An 8105-nucleotide genomic window follows, 5' to 3' on the forward strand; every position below is an offset into this window, starting at 1 on the left:
AAAAGCGAGGAATAAGCTGGTCTGTGGTAGCACATTCCTATAATCAGAGCATTTGGGAGGCTGAGGCAGGAGTATCACCACAAGTTAGAAGCTAGCATAGGATACATAGTGAGTTGAAGGCCAGCCTGAACTACATAGCAAGACTTGTCTTAACAAAACAAAACAAAACACAAACAAAAAACCAGAAGGTAGAATAGGGGAACAGAAAAGAGCTGCACCAAAGCAAGACCAATACCCAGCAGGGCAAAGATTAAGTCTTATAGTTCCATGTCTGGTGTCTAAAGCATATGATGTTGAGCTTCAAGGCACTCTGGAAGTCCTAGACCTATAGCTTTGACAATTGCAGCTTTGCCAGTTGCAGCTTCTCTCCTAGGCTGGCTCTGCTCATTGCCTGCAGTTTTCCTTGGCAGACGATGTTCCTGGCATCTCTAACTTTTTTGTGTTTGTATTCAGTTTTAGTTTCACTTTCACAGCCTAAGTATCATACTCTCAGGGACTTCCAGCAGGATCACTGGCTTAGGCCATTGTAACACGTTGCCTAGCCTCTCAGGCCTTCCTTTGAAATCTGGGTAGAAGAATCTACGACCCCATAACTCTTGCATTCTTCTTGCCTACATACCAGTAGCATGTAGACAGTGCCAGGGTCTACTGTTATGGATGAGTGAGTTTGAACAATAGAGATGTGCCACATACTGTGTCAGATTTAAACCCTTTATTATAACTGGCAGCTGAGGGTGGCAATAGGAAATATTTTTTGGCGGTGGGAAGCAGTATGATTTTTAAAATTTTATCGATTGATTGATTGACTGATATTGAGGATCAAACTTGGGACCTTGTGCTTATGAGGCCAGGTGGCGGAACCAAAGGGCTAAATCCCCAGCCCTGATTTTTTTCTTAAATCATGTTTTTAGTTGGAGAGGGCTCAGGGGAGAACAAGCAGAATCTTACAGAAGCAGAACCATGTCAGGTTAGTTGGGGCACAAGGAAGTTTTATACATACTAGGTGAGCTACAGAATATCCTGGACATACAAAAAAGCCTTAGTGTTTATGTGGTGCACCCTTGAACAATGTTGTGACAAAGGGAGGGTTTTTTTTTCTTTCCTTTTTTTGGTGGGAGGAACCAGTCAATCAACTGGCCTCAGGCCTCTCAGCCACTTTAAGGACCGTCTTGGCTTTAGGGTGGATTTATCTCATCACAAGAGCACCTACTTGGCATTTTTTAGAGGAGACCACAGCACAACCCCAAACAAGTCCTGTAACTCTTTGTTGTGGGACACAGATGGAACAGTCTATTGTTTGTACTGCCCATTGCCAGTCATTCACTTACTTATACAGCATTCATGCAGAGGTTAAAGACATTTTAATCCTCTCCCTATCTCTGGGGATTTACAAGATTGACTGGCTTACAGCCAGGCCAGACCAGTCCAGATCAGGGGGCCACCTCACTCAGTGTCCTGACCTTATGGAGGGGCTTGGGGACTACTGTTCCCCACCAGAACCAGAAGGATCTTTACCAGACCAGATGGGCTCCTGAAAAATTGGAGGGCTTCTCAGGTGTCTCTGCAGTCCCTTCAGGGTCGGCAGTCAGACTATGGGGCTCTGGAACCTCTCAGGGGCTGCCTTCTCTATAGTCTGCTGCTGCAGATGGGAAGGATCACAGTGAGGCCAGTCCACCCAGTGTGGCCATCTTGCTGGGGCTTCCAGCTGTTATGGATGAGCGAGTTTGAACAGTAGAGATGTGCCACACTCTGTGTCAGATTTAAACCCTTTATTTTAAATGGTGGCTGAGGGTGGCTAGTGCCCAGAAAGTTTTTTCAGCAATGGGAAGCAGTTTGATTTCTATTTTTAAATCATATTTTTATTAGGGGAGTGGGGGGAGAGTAAGCAGAATCTTATAGAAGCAGAATCATGTCAGGTTAGTGGGGGGGCACAAGGAAGTTTTACATACACTAGATGAGCTACAAAACATCCTATAACTGTATCAAGTTTACTATCAAGCAGGATGTGGGGGTTTTGGGTGTTTTATTCAAGTGTAAGCACTTTGTTTTAACACAGGTACAAACTGGCATGAGGCGCAAGATAGAGTTGGGCTGGCTATCACACAACCACCAGGTAAAGCAGTAGCTGTGCTCTATTGGACCACAGCTGTAGTGTACCTGGCAGGCTGATCATGGTGAAATAAATCCCATGGAACTAGCAGGAGGTGTGGGGGGTTCCTTTCTCAAATGAGAGATTTATACTTTTGCACCCTTGAGATTGCAATGGGTGGAGTCTTGAGGATTCCTGAGATGCCCTCAAATCATCTTTCTTCTTGCCCTAGTTTAAAGTATTTAGTTTCTTTTTTTGTTTTGTTTTTGGATTTTTGAGACCAGGTCTCATTATGTAGTTGAGACTGACCTGGAACTCACTATGTAGCCCAGGATGGTCTCCAACTCACAGTGATCCACCTGCCTCAGCCTCCAGAGTGCTGGGATTACAGCAATACCACGCCTGGCTTTTTTAATGGAACTAATCTTTTAGTCAACCACACCTCTTTTGGCCCAGTTTTATACTTGCTTCCTTTCTGGCCAAAAAGAAAGTTAAAAAAAAAAAAAAACCAAAAAACAAACCCCAAAAATTTCTGTTCTGTTTTGGTCTCAGTTCTAACCAGGATAAAAGCAGCCAGCAGTATCCAACTACCACCTGAATGTTGGGCTGCCTTGAAATTTCTTCCACAAGATTAATTAGCCTCAAAGAAAATTTTAGGACATGGACAAAATACAGACAAATTATTTTCCAGAGTGTGACATGCACGGCCTCTAGTCCAGTTTCTAACCGTCACCATTCCCATATGAAATCTCATGAGTTTGGCCTTTACTGTCTGCATTCTTATCAGCATTCTGATTTGAGCTCTGACTAGAATAACCCATCAGGCTCTGTTTACAGCATCAGGCCTTTATAGCTCACTTCTCTAAACTTCTTCAATTTCTTCCTGCAAATCAATTCCAAAGACACTGAATCATATGGTTATAGTTCCAGGAATTACCCCACTTCCCTGCTACCAATTTTCTGTATTGGCCAACTTTTCTCTTGCTAGGACAAAATTCCTGATACCCACAGCTTGAGGAGAGGTTTCAGTCTACAATCAGCTGGTGGCAAGGCAGATATATGGTGGAAGGGAAAAAGAGCTGCTCATTTCATGGCAGCTTGGAAGCAGAGCACAGGGGAAGAGCCCAAGAGGAAAAGGCCATGGCCTGTATATAGTTCCAAAGTTCACATTCTAAAGAACTTTTAGCTAAGTCCCACATCCTAATAGCCTATTCAGCTAAGAACTCATTGATGAATTAACCCATTAATGAGACTTGCCCTCAAAATCTATTCACCATTCTAGCAATTTCCTAACCTAGTCAAGAGGACAATCAAGATTAACTAGCATGAAATGTGACCATTGTTAGCAGTTTAACTGCTGATAAAGATAAATAAAATAAAATCTTAAAAGCAGCCAGAGGGCTGGGGAATAGGCTCAGCGGTGCTGCTGCCTACTTTGCAGGCGCAAGGACCCAAGTTCAATCTCTGGTATTAAACAAACAAACAAAAAAACAACAGCCAGAGAAAAAGACATGATATACAAAGAAGCAATGTAAGAATTACAACTAGCTTCTCAGCAGAAACAATGGAGGCTAGAAAATGGAATAATATCTTTATTATTTTTACGGCACTGGGGATGAATCCAAGGCTTCTCATGTTAGAGAAATGCTCCATCACTGATCTATACCCTTATGCCTGAATGACATTTTTAAAGATGGAAAGAAAAACCCTTTGATGATTTTTCACTGCCTATCAAATAAATTCTAAGTCCATAATTTTACAACGTTCCTAGTCATCTGCTCCAGCAATATACTATTATTTAATGCCTTTTTATTATCCAAGTCTCTTTATGTAGAAAACCCTTCTCTTTGCCTAAATGCCTGCCTGGCCTGACCACACCTGTCCTCTTCTTGTGGCATGTTTCCCCTTGTTATTGTACACATTTATTGTCATATTTACTATGTTAGTAGTACCTGTTTAAATTTCATTCTATGACATTGGCTTGAGTTTAAAATAGGATTGTTTTTTAGATATACAGTACTTATTGTATTGGACGGAGTGGACCCGTGACAATTTTTTTGTTGAATTAATTCCCATAAATGCATAACAATATTACATCCCAAAATTGCATTTTGTCACCAGGGTCTATAATTTCTCTACTTCATAATTGTGATTTCTTCTTGGTAATTCTTAGGTAGGACATTTTTTATTCTAAATACTCCTGTTTGATAGTGATACTAAACTAGATCATTCCAGTCATAACTATTAATTGTTTCTGGGGAAAAGTCCTCAGACATGGAGGCTCATTTTACCCTTTGTTTTCACAAATTCTCCTTTGAGGTTAAGGTAGTCATCTGCATGTTTTTATCTTAGATATTAGTTGCCAACATCCTTCCACAGCTTTAATTTTTTTTTTTTTTTTGAGACAGGGTCTCATGATATAGTTTAGACTGCCCTGGAACTCACTATGTAGGCCAGGCTGGTCTCTAACTCACAGCAATCCTCCTGCCTCAGCCTCCCAAGTGCTGGGATTACAGGCGTGTGCCACCATGCCCGGCATACAGCTTTAAGTTTTGACCCAAGTTTTGTTGATGCCTTATTCTACTTGGTTTCTTTCTAATAAGCACTAATTAGCAAGCTTGGTTTTTGACTTGAGTTTCCTGAAAGAAGGGAAGAAAAAAAACACTTGCATGTCTGTTTATGTTTGGAAGTTGGGAAGATAGAACAAATGAAACTCTCTAAGACAACTCCTATCCAATAAGAACAAGGACTTTTCTTCTAAATACAATTTTGTATGTTTGTCTACCCTTCCACTCTTTTGTTATTGTTTCCTTCTTTTTATTCAACTACTACACCCCGGTACTGGGAACTAAATGCAGGGCCTTCACACTACACTACATCCTCAACCTTTAAAATTTATTTTGAGATGGTCTAGTTAAGTCATGGAGTGACTCAAACCTGTGTTCCTCCTGCCTCAGCCTTTCAGAGTGTGTGCGTACTACTACAAGTGCCTAACTCTTCTTTTTCATAAATTTTTGGTACAGGATTTTTGTTTGAAGAGTTCTTGGTAAGAATGGATGATGAGGAACCTTAAGGAAAACTCAGGAAAAAACATGTTTGCAGAGAATTAAAACTGTTTATGAAAAATTAATTTAAATTCTCCCTCTGTGATAGTTAATTGTGTCAAATTGAGTAAGAAATGGCTAAGTAATTTGGCTCAGCACAGTTCTGGGTGTAGTAGACCCACTGGAGGGAGGACTATCACCAAAATGATATAAAAGGAAAAGAAGAAGAAAGGATTGCTTCTGGTATTTTTTGAGGAGATTCAGTTTTTGCCTTTACTTTGGACATTGTCTCCTGACTTCCAGTACAGACTCTTCAGCTTCCTGATACGGACTTGCACAGTGAACTCTAGACCTTTGACTGGATCTTTCAATTCTCCAGCATGCACACAATTCTTTTGTACTCTTCCACATCTGACATGGGTGGGGTGGCTACTGTAAGCCAAAAGCCTTGGGTAACTCAGGACCTTGTTCCCTAGGCAGGCACTGTGCCACTGAGCTAAATCCCTGGCCCCTCTTGGAAATTCTTATATATTTATATATCCTGTATTAAATCTGTTTCTCTGGTATATATCCCTTCACAACTGCTTTATTTTTTTTTTTGTGCTGGGGTTCAAACCCAGGGCTGTGTGTGTGCTGGCATGGACTATACTACTGAGCTATATACACATCACCCCAGCTGCTTCTTTTATTGCAAAATCAATAGAATATCGTAATCAACAGCTGGGCTAAAATCTTGTGATTTTAAAAAGGTTTGCTCAGATTATTGGTTCTTTCAAAACAGATTCTCTTATAAAAGTTTATGACTTCAGCACATTTTTTCCTAGGTTTATTAGTGGTATAAGCTATGTGAAGGCAAGGACTGTACTTTACTTGCTTTTACATTTACATTCTCTGCCCCATCACAAGTTAAATATGTAACTAGTATTGAAATTGAGTCAGGTTCTTGTACATTTGCTATGTAAAGATTTGGGAGAACTACTTTTATCTTCTGGATAATGGTTTCTTCAAAAATGAATGTAATACCATCTTAACCCATACTTTATAAAATGTATCAACAAACAAGAAAACCACTTGTTATTTGGGCTGCCATAAAAAAATACCAGACTGGGTGGCTTAAACAACAAAAATTTATTTTCTCATGGTTTTGGAAGTTGGGAAGTCTGAGATCAAGGTGACTGATTTTGGGTAAGGGCTTGTTTGCATAAGACTCTCTTTTTGGTGGAGAGAGACCACCTTCTGCTGTCTTAAAAATAAAAATTGTGGGCTGGTGATTTAGCTCAGCGGTTCAAGTGCAAGGACCCAAGTTCAAAACCCGATAACAACCCCTCCCCCAAAATCCTAATACAATTAGAACCTCATTTAACTTCAGTTATTTCCTAGTGGTCCATCTCTACGTATTTGGGGTTAGGGCTACAACACATGAATATTGCAGGGATACAATTCGGTCCACAGTAGACATGATAAAATATTCTATGTTATTTCAACTCTTAAAATAAATTCAAAGCCAGGCATGGTGGCTCATGCTTGTAATCCCAGCACTTGAAAGGCTGAGGCAAGAGGATTAGAGTTTGAGGCCAGCCTAGGCTACACAGTGAGTTCAAGGCCAGCCTGAACTAAAGGGATATCCTCTCAAAAAAAAAAAACCAAACCAAAAATAAAAAAGAATACATCCAAAACTCACTTGAATTATTTATTTTGGATGGTAAAAATGGAATGTAGACATAGACATGCTCATTTTCATGGTGTACTTGTGTCAGCAAACTTGAGGCTAGGAAGGGGCCATAGGTAATTTGTGCTTACCTTATTCTATACAAGGCTGGCCAACCACATGCATCCACTGGTATTCAAGTGAATTTTGAAGTCAAGGGCCAGGATTAAAGGGAAAATTAGATATAAAAATGCCTTAAACAAGACTACTGACCATGTATCACGTATTAGACAAGGTGGAAAAGTGTACATCGACACGGTTCCTGATTTAATGGTAGGGATACAGTTCAGATAGGAAAATACCGAAGAAAGGAACCTAAGACCCTTAGAAAGGAGCGAAGAGGGTTAAGAGGGCACCACTGGCAGCGGGTGAACAAATTCACTGACGCCCCAGCAGGTGGCTGGGCCGCGGAGAGGGCTAAAATCACTGTCGGGTGGGAACCACCAACATTGCAGCTGGAAGCCAAGTTCAAGCTACCCACGCACCAGGGCTCTCAGACTCAGCTTTTTTGGTTGTGTATCAAATACTGTCTTACATTTTTCTCCCAGTTCTCCATTTCCAAGGTCTTTTTGTTTTTCTTGGTCGCTCCCCGCCCCTAAGTATTAGCAGTTGGGAGGACCTTGTTTCGGTTCAGAAACCAGAAGGAAACCAGGACAATTTAGGACGCGGTAATTCTTTTTGTTGTTGTGAAGTCTCTCCGGCGGCGCTGAAAAGGGGGCTCAAACTGACCAGCCAGCCAGGGGAAGCCGGGAGCCAAAGCAACCACCACCAGGTTCAGCGTTCCTCACCCGCAACTCTTCCCTTACCTCTTCGCAGCCTCTGTTCATCTCACAGCCTTCACAGTGCTTGATTGACAGGCAGTCCACCCAATCCTGGTGTGGCGCAGATAACTGTCACGTCGGAGACTGAGCCTATCAGACTGGGCAGAGGCCGTGTTTCCTGCCCGTGGGGGCCCACCCTCTCGCCGCGCACGCTCCACCCCTCTCCCGAGAGCTACGCGGCGGAGGAGCGCAGGCCTCGTGCCGTAACGGCCATCCCGGCGTCCGCGGCGGCGTCCGGGTGTCCTCCTCAGGTGACTGGAGCCGCCTGGGCGCGGCATAGGGAAGGTGAGATGGCCTTGCTGGCTGGCAGACACATAGACAGCACTTTAGTCGCCCGTCCGTTAGCACAGCCGGTTAGCTCGTTGCGTCGCTTCCTCTTCTCGGCGAAGTTCGCCCCGTGAGCGCCGTCTGCCGGCGCCGAGCGGAGCCGGAGGGGGCGGGGA

The 8105-nt window shown here is 42.6% G+C and overlaps 1 protein-coding gene across 5 annotated transcripts in view; it reads left to right on the top strand.

Annotated features, from left to right (window-relative positions):
- Positions 1–7872: 7872 nt before the first annotated feature.
- The window catches only part of Nck1 (NCK adaptor protein 1), an 87251-nt gene continuing 87018 nt past the window's right edge, over positions 7873–8105 (top strand). For 3 of the 5 annotated variants that reach the window (XM_010625524.3, XM_010625521.3, XM_010625520.3), the window contains exon 1: positions 7873–7947. The gene's annotated coding sequence lies outside the window, so the exon portion shown is untranslated. The remainder of the gene's footprint in view (positions 7948–8105) is intronic. The other 2 variants (XM_010625522.3, XM_010625525.3) reach the window with 2 other exon arrangements.

The sequence above is a fragment of the Fukomys damarensis genome, unplaced genomic scaffold, assembly GCF_012274545.1.
Source record: "Fukomys damarensis isolate Sample0158 unplaced genomic scaffold, DMR_v1.0_HiC HiC_scaffold_37, whole genome shotgun sequence".
Lineage (NCBI taxonomy): Eukaryota > Metazoa > Chordata > Mammalia > Rodentia > Bathyergidae > Fukomys > Fukomys damarensis.